The sequence below is a fragment of the Zea mays genome, chromosome 4 (genome assembly GCF_902167145.1).
Source record: "Zea mays cultivar B73 chromosome 4, Zm-B73-REFERENCE-NAM-5.0, whole genome shotgun sequence".
Lineage (NCBI taxonomy): Eukaryota > Viridiplantae > Streptophyta > Magnoliopsida > Poales > Poaceae > Zea > Zea mays.
The window spans coordinates 87,718,579-87,726,750 of record NC_050099.1 but is presented as its reverse complement, the minus strand read 5'-3'; positions in this window follow the sequence as shown (position 1 = coordinate 87,726,750).

Here is an 8,172-nt window from a genome sequence, read left to right as displayed (position 1 = left end):
TCGGCCGCTCACCCAGCTTCCTTCGCCCCGCCGTTCGCCACTGCGTGAATAAGCAGGTTAGTTCCTATGTCACCGCATATCTTGTCTGTCTTCTACATGCATATGTTTTCATTTCCACTTAGGATTACTTGTGGCTTCTTCGCTTACTCGCTTCAATGTTTCCTTTACCTAGCCGGATTCCGATTCCCGGATTGGTTGCATGATTTCAGAACCGGCCCCTATTGTTACTTTCTTACACCATTTGTAAAATTACTCATAAACGGTTTATGTTTATCTATACACAACTACCGGTAGGTAAAAAATAATATATTTTCAGCTTTTCACTACTAGGTTATTACCAGATTTCAAATTTGTACCATGCTAGAGATGAGTTTATGCTTATCTGTACACGATTTCAGGAAACATGTTTATGTTTCTCTGTACACAATTTACTTTATGCATATTCCAATCAATATATACTTATTCGATAACATTTATGTGTCATGCACTCCATTTTTCAGCAGTTGTTGTATAAGGTTGCCCAACCTGGCAGCTTCATCCACTGATTCTTGCTCTCCGGATAAACCTACACAGTACAACCTACGCCACAAGCGTGCCAAGACAACTGCCATGGCAAGTTCTTATATGCTTTACTTAGCTACCTTCTTACTTGTACAACATGTCCGATGTTTTATAAATTATTAGAAACTATTTGTATACATACCAATTAGTTTCGTGCATGTTCATCTTTACCACAGATGAGTCCGAACCGTGCCAATTGGGATGAGGCGACAACTAAAATTTTCCTTGACCTATGCATCGTTGAGAAGAACCTTACGAACTGGAACAGCTTGGGGTTAACTAAGCAGGGATGGCAACATGTGTATCGCAGCTTCAAAGAGCAGACTGGTCTAAATTATGACCACAAACAAATGCAAAACAAACTTAGCACGCTTCGAAGGTCTTTCTTGCATTGGCGTTCTTTGCAGACCCATACTGGTTTGGGTCGTGACTCAAATACTGGTGCTATAGAGGCTGATGATTCCTACTGGGGGACCCAGCAAGGGGTACGTTCAATCACAAAACCACATTTCGTTAGCACACGTATTGTTTATAACCTTTTTTGTGCTGTAGACCATACTAAATCTGCACCATCTTCACACGCAGGATCCTAGTACTCCACAGGCCAATCGAGGCAAACCACCACCATTTCTTGATGAGCTGCACACTTTGTTCGGTCGAACCACCCAGGATAGGGGGAACTTAATTAGTGCCGGAGGTGTCCGGGATGCCTCACTCAACTATGGAAGCGAGGATACTCCACCATACTTGTCTGACGACCACGCAGGTTGCTCTAATATTAGAGCATCGTCCAAAAGGCCAATCAGGGAACAAGAAGTTGATAGCCCCCCTAAGAAAAAGATGAGTTTGGAAGAACACATCGCTAATATTTCTGAGAACATTACCATGAGAAACCAGAGACAGCTCAGTCGGGCACAACAAGAGCTTGATGAGGTCATCATGCTGTTACAGGAAGATGGGATAGGAGAAGACACTGATTTGTACTGCATGGCACTTCTTCTATGCAACAAAGAACTGAATAGGAGGGCTTTCCTTTCTATGAAATCTAAAGAGGGACGCCTCCATTGGATTAGGTTCAACTGGGCTAACAAATAAAGGGCAAGAGACACATTTCCAAGTAGCTTGTCTCTGTTGTAGTTCAAATAATGGATTGATGTATGCGTGCACTATTATGTAATTTGTGGCCTCTGGCCTTAATCCAGTTTGTCTAAAACATTTGTGTAGATGTTGAATAGGAGGGCTTTCCTTTCTATGAAAACTAAGGAATAACTTGTGTTTCCCTGCTTACATGTCCAAATGATGCAGGATCCGCTGCGCCGAAAAATAACCACATTGTAGACTTGGAGATAATAAGGTCATCTGAGAACTCTTAGTTAAGGTATGTGTTCTATTTTAATGCTTGAATGTATGTACTGTACAACTACTAATGTTGAAATGGTTTTGTTGCAGTACTACGACAGTCCACAATGAGCAGTCAACAAGAATCGAGCCAGAGCGACACATCAAGCGATGCTAGCTCAATTATTTATCAGCTAGCTGGAGCAGCAGCAGCAATTGCAGCTTATGGTTCTGGTTCGTCTTCTCCGGATCCTGTCCTTAATCCTACACCTCCTTTCCCGCAAGTCACGGGACGACAATGGGTCGAAACAAATTTGCGGGACATGCGGAAATGTTACGACAACTTCCGTATGTATCCAGATGCATTTGTAGAGTTGCATGATTATTTAGTGAGATATCATGGTTTAGTTTCCACACAAGAGGTCGAGTCCATTGAGGCATTAGGGATGTTCATATGGGCTTGTGGGACACAACAAGCCACTCGACAAATTGTAGATAGATTTGGGAGGTCTTTAGATACAATTAGTAGGAAAATTGGTATGGTGGCAGATGCTATGTTTTCTTTTGCACAAACTATTATTTGTCCCAAGGATCCAACATACAGCCAAGTGAATCACAAACTCACACCTTATGCTCCTTTCTTTGACGGGTGCATAGGGGCGTTAGATGGAACACACATTCCGGCTTTAGTGTGTCAGGAGTCACGCTTGGACTTTGTAAACCGAAAAGGATGGCCAAGCTACAATGTGTTAGGGATAGTAGACATGGATATGCGATTCACGTTTGTAGGTGCTGGAAGGGCGGGTTCGTGTCATGACATGGCTGTGCTCAGAGACTGCATGAGACAGCCAAATTACCCACATCCACCTCCAGGTATGGTCTCGTGTTATAAAGTTCATGAACATAGTGTCTAGTACAGGATGATATGTAATTGTTAGTGTCATTTGTTTTGTGTAGGTAGGTATTATTTAGTGGACTCTGGTTATGCAGTGCGCGAAGGATACTTGGCCCCGTATCGCAATAATAGGTATCATCTAGAGGAGTTTAGGCGAAGAGGAGCAGAAACAGTAGAGGAGAAGTTTAATTACGTGCACTCAAGTCTGCGTAATGTGGTGGAACGTGCATTTGGAGTTATGAAATCAAGGTGGCATGTCCTGCGAGGCCTTCCATTGTACGAACGCGAAAGGCAAATCAAGATTGTGATTGCATGTTTCGCATTGCATAACTTTTTATTGGACCGAGGCTACGGCGGTGGATCGAGGTGCAGCATGAGTCGACCAGCGGATTACAATATGTCGGAGTGGGTTGCAGCGAATTCAACTGATGACATGTCAGCCGTGCGAGATTGGATCGCTGCGGGTGTGTCCTTGATGTAGTTCGTAGGTAAGAAAGTGATATAGAGATGTCGTATATTATGCTTTTTGCAGAAAACTCAGACATATTCTTTTTGTTGCAGGTGGCGATCTAATGCTGAGGAACAATGACATCCTGAGAGTTAGGTAGTGGTATGTGTTTGGCATGTAATGTATTGTACCCTTGTGCTGCCATGTATGTGTATGTCATTTATGTTCATGAGTGCTGCGGAATGTGTATGCCAAGTAATTGTGTTTGAGAACTGGCGCCATTTGTTTGAAAACTGACGCTATTCTGTTTAAAACTGGCGCCATTTGTTTGAAAATTGAATATTGCTGCCGCTGCAGCTGCTGTAGCCCCTACAGGGCCGGCTGGAAGCCGAACAGCTACTGTATCTGCAGCTGCAGCGGCTTTTCAAGCAGCCGAACAAGACCATACTCATCAGCAGTGAGATTTCAGGGAGGAGTCCGAAGCTCGCACAGTCAACAGTACTGTGCTAGAATCGAAACATACCTATTGAGAGATATCCTACCCCTGAACAGTTTTTACATTCATTGCCATTTTTCTTTTTTAATAAGGAACAATTATTCTAAGCTTAGTTTTCTTGCCAATTTTCAATTCCTTGTAATAACTTCGTTCTTGCCATAGTGAAATATGTTTTTCCCACAGACTCACGAAGTCCAAAAATTGTTGAAGCTCAAAAGTCGTTCCTAAGGGAATGCTGGGCTAAAAATCACATTGCAAGTATCATTGAAGCTACAAAAAGTCATTCCTTAGGAACGCAGTGTAATTTTGCCAAAGCTACAAAAAGTCGTTCCTAAGGGAGCGCAGTGTAAGTTTTCTGCTCAAAAGTCGTTCCAAAGGGAATGCAGAGCCAAATACCGCCGAAATATAAGGCGAAGCGCGAAAAGTCAACGCGAATACCGCCGAAATAGAAGGCGAAGAAGTTCAAAATACGTTCCTAAGGGAATGCAGAACTTACAGCGAAAAGTCAGCGCTGATGCACCGAAAAATAAGCGGTGAAGCCGAAAAATAAGCGGCAAAAATGATCGTGTATTCCACTATGGGGGTGTGAGTGTGTGTCTTCGGCATAAACATCATTTCGCATAACATAACATCATCACATCATTTCACATAACATAACATCATACATCATATTGCATCAATGGCACAAGAAGGGCATACAATGTTGATCTTTGGAGAATGCTTCGGAAAAGTGAAAATTGTGCTAAGGCACAAAATAAGTTTTGAAGAAGTACAGCTTCATCAGCTCTGATGTGGAGGAAGAAATCTATTGTTCACGAAGCATTAAAGTTTTTACGACACTTGGATGTTCATTACAAAGCATGAATATTCCCACGGGATATAAAAGTTGTTCTTCACGAAGCATGAAAAGAAGGGAAGGTGTTTTTTCGCCGAAGGCTCAAAAACGGTATGTACATAAAGTTTCATGCATCGTAAAGAATTGAATTACAAACGATTTACATATTCCATTCAAAGATACAAACATCGAATATTATAGACTTAGTTCAGCAAATATTACATTAGTATCTTAAAAATGTTTTTACAATAGCTATTCTTCTTCCTTCAGAACTTTTTCAGCAGTTTCAGTTAGCAGCTTGGTGACAACTTCATCCACAATAGTTTCAGCCATATTAATAATCTCTATTGTCTTCTCTGTTTCTGGGTCGGCTAGTGGATTGAATGGCTCTGGGAGAGGATATAGTTCAGCTGTGGTAGAAGACATAGATTAGTTCGAAGTCACAAAAATAAATAACAAAGTTAAAGGCCATAAAATAATACCTATCCGTCTTTCGAGTTCCACAGCTTTTTCAGCTGCTTTTGTTGCTTCTCGGGCGTCATGAATGTCTTTTTTGCTCTTCTTCATTATTTCATGGGCCATCCCTCGGCCGCCATTTTCCCATATGTCAGTGAAAATTTTTCCGCCTATTAAGCTTGCTTCGGCCGAGGGGTCCTTCGTATCATCAATGGAGAAGGCAGCTTCGGCCTGAGCCAAGGTTTTAACATGCTCACAACCTGACTTCTCCAAAATAGCTGCAACTCCCCTTGCACCAGAGAAGGCACAGACGTCCCCGCGGTCACTCAAAATCTCTTCAAAGGCTTCGGCCTCAGCGCTGATCCACTCAATTACGCCCTCAGGATCACCCAGTATAAAGTTGTCTTCACTCGAGTATGCGCCCACGTTGGCGAAGCTAGTCTTTATCTTTCTAACGCACTCCACAGATTTTTCAAAACATCTTTCTTTTGATGAGCGAAGTTCTGCAACTGTTTTTTCACAATATTTTTTCTAGTAATCACTGGCATCTCATTCAGCTTCGGCAACAACGCATTTTAATTTGGTTTCAGCCAATTCCTTTTGAAGGTTTTCGATTTCATTCCTTTGGATTTCAGATTGAGCTTTGAAGTTAGCTTCATTCCTCTTTACTTTGTCCACTAATGTAAGTAGAACTTTGTCTTTTTCCAAGGCTTCGTTTCTCAGCTTGATAACCTCTGTTTGAAGGTTGTTAAGAGCAATGGTGCAGCTCTCATCTTCAGCATTCTTTTGCGCTCTTAAGGCGTTGCTAAGTATTAAGCCCTACACGAAAGAATGAATGGATTAATATAAGAACAAAAAGACTAATTCAAAATTCATAAACTTCCAAATTCACAATTTTCGTACCTTCAGACTGTTGTATGCAAGGCTATTCGCAAGATCGTCCTTCGTCATGGCATAGAGGCCAGCTTCGAGCTTCGGAAAGCCCATACTTTTGGCCATCTCCCGGCAGACAGATAATTCTTTATTGTCTGGCAGGCAATACAAGAGGTCATCTTCGTCTGTACCATTAAACACTAGGGTCCCTTTCGGATACTTCAGTTCTTGAGCATAGTGTTTGGCTTCAAAAATTTCTTCTTCAGATAATCTTTTTCCCGAAGCATGTCGAATGATATAATCAGGATCTCCAGAAGGTGCTTCGGGAGCAGGGGTTTCGACTTCTTTGCCCATATTCCTCTCAAAAGCTATATCAGTATTTGGAGGTATTTCTTTGGCCCTTTGCTCGGCTGTGGCAAGCTTCGTCTCAGCAGGCACTACGGGTTCGGCTTCGGTCCCAGCCTCAATTGCTGCAGTTTTGCCCTTTATCTGCCTAGTATCAGCTTCAGCCTGCGCCTCTGCAATTTCGGCAACCTTCTTTATGGGAGAGGGGCGTTTGGAGTCTGTTGTTTCCAAAATGTCTAAAACATTTACCATCCTTTTCCTTCTAGGGATCATTGCATAACATTTTTCTGCCTTCAGCACTGTTGCTTCTGCTGAAGGACTTAGAATCTCGGGCATCTTTGCTGCTTCTTCAGTGTTTGATCTTTCAGCCTCACCTTCGTCAACCCTTGTTTCAATAAGCTTGATCGAAGGCGCCTTCGGCATTACAGCCGGCTCTTCGATCTTCCGCGTGGGAAGAGCAGGTTTTTTCGTTGCAGTAACTGAAGAAGTTTCCCCGCCATATTCAGGCACTATGGCCGGTTCAATGTAGCGCGGTCTGTGGGTAAGGACCTTCAATTTTTTCCTCTTCGGCGTAGGCTCGCTTGGAGCAGCCGAAACGGCAACTTTTCCAGAGGTTGCACCTTTTCTTTTCTGCCCTCGTGGTGGGTAGCGATAGTCAGGGTACACAAATCCAATAGCATCAAAAACTCTATTTAGCCTTTTCTTTTTTCGGCTCCCGAAGGCCGCAGATAGTGCATTATCTTCAGACTTGGAGTATGCTCCAAGTAGTTCATCAATAGTATTTTCAACACACTTCAGCCAGTCATTGTAACGCCCTGAATTTGGGGGTAGAATTTTTTCTTCTTTTCTTTCACCAAATTCAGGCGTTACCCTTTTCTTTTTCTCGTTCCCTCGCTAAACCTTGATCTTTTCCAAAGCTAAACACGGAGTTCGGCTTGGAATTCCCGTGTAAAGAAAAACCCTAAAATTACTTGATGTTGTTTGATGCACCATGCCGAACTATGCATACTTTGATTTGCTTAGGGATGTAAGTGCATTCATTTAGAAGGATCGGATTTCGAAAAGGAGAAAAACCTTTTTTTTCTTTTTCTTTTTCTTTCTCTCTCTCTTTTTTCTCTCTCCCGCGTCGTGGACCGCCCCTGGCCGGCCCAGCCGCCTCCCGCGCGCCCCCCTTTGGGCCAGTTGGCCCATGCCGCCCCCCTCCCTTTATTTTCCCCAAAACCCCTCTCCCTCTCCCTCCCTTCTCTCATTTTCTCCCTAGCCGCCGCCCCTGCCCTAGCCGCCGCCCCCTGCCCCGTCGCCGGTTCGGCCGCCCCCGCCGTTCGGCCGCCCCGCCGCTCGGCCGCCCCGTCCCCGTCTCCGGTGAGCCCTCCCCTCTCCTCCCTTCCCTCTCCCCTCCTCTCCCCCTCCCCGGCCCAGCCACCGCCCGCTCGGCCGCCCCCTGCAGCGCCGCCGCCCCCTCGGCCGGCTCGGCCGCCCCCTGCCCCGCGCCCTCGGCCGTCTCGGCCGCCCCCTGCCCCGCCCCGCCGGCTCGGCCGCCCCCTGCCCCGCGCCCTCGGCCGGCTCGGCCGCCCCCCTGCCCCGCGCCCCCGCCGGTTCGGCCGCCGCCTTGGCCGGCCCAGCCCCCTGCGGTTCGGCCGCCCCAGCTCGGCCGCCCCTGCGCGCCCCGGCTCGGCCACCCCGCGCCCGCGCCCTGCCCCGCCGCCCCTGCCCCAGGCCGGTTCAACCGCCCCCTGGCCGGTTCAACCGCCCCCCCTCTTTATTTATTTATTTTTTTTATTTTATTTTATTTTCTTTCATTACTGTTATATGTTTTATTTTAAGCAAGTTAATCATTGTTCATGTTATTGAAATAGGAAACTTAATTTAGAAATTCCGTTTCGCTATTGGTTCATGTAATCAATTGTTTATCCAGTTCAATGTTG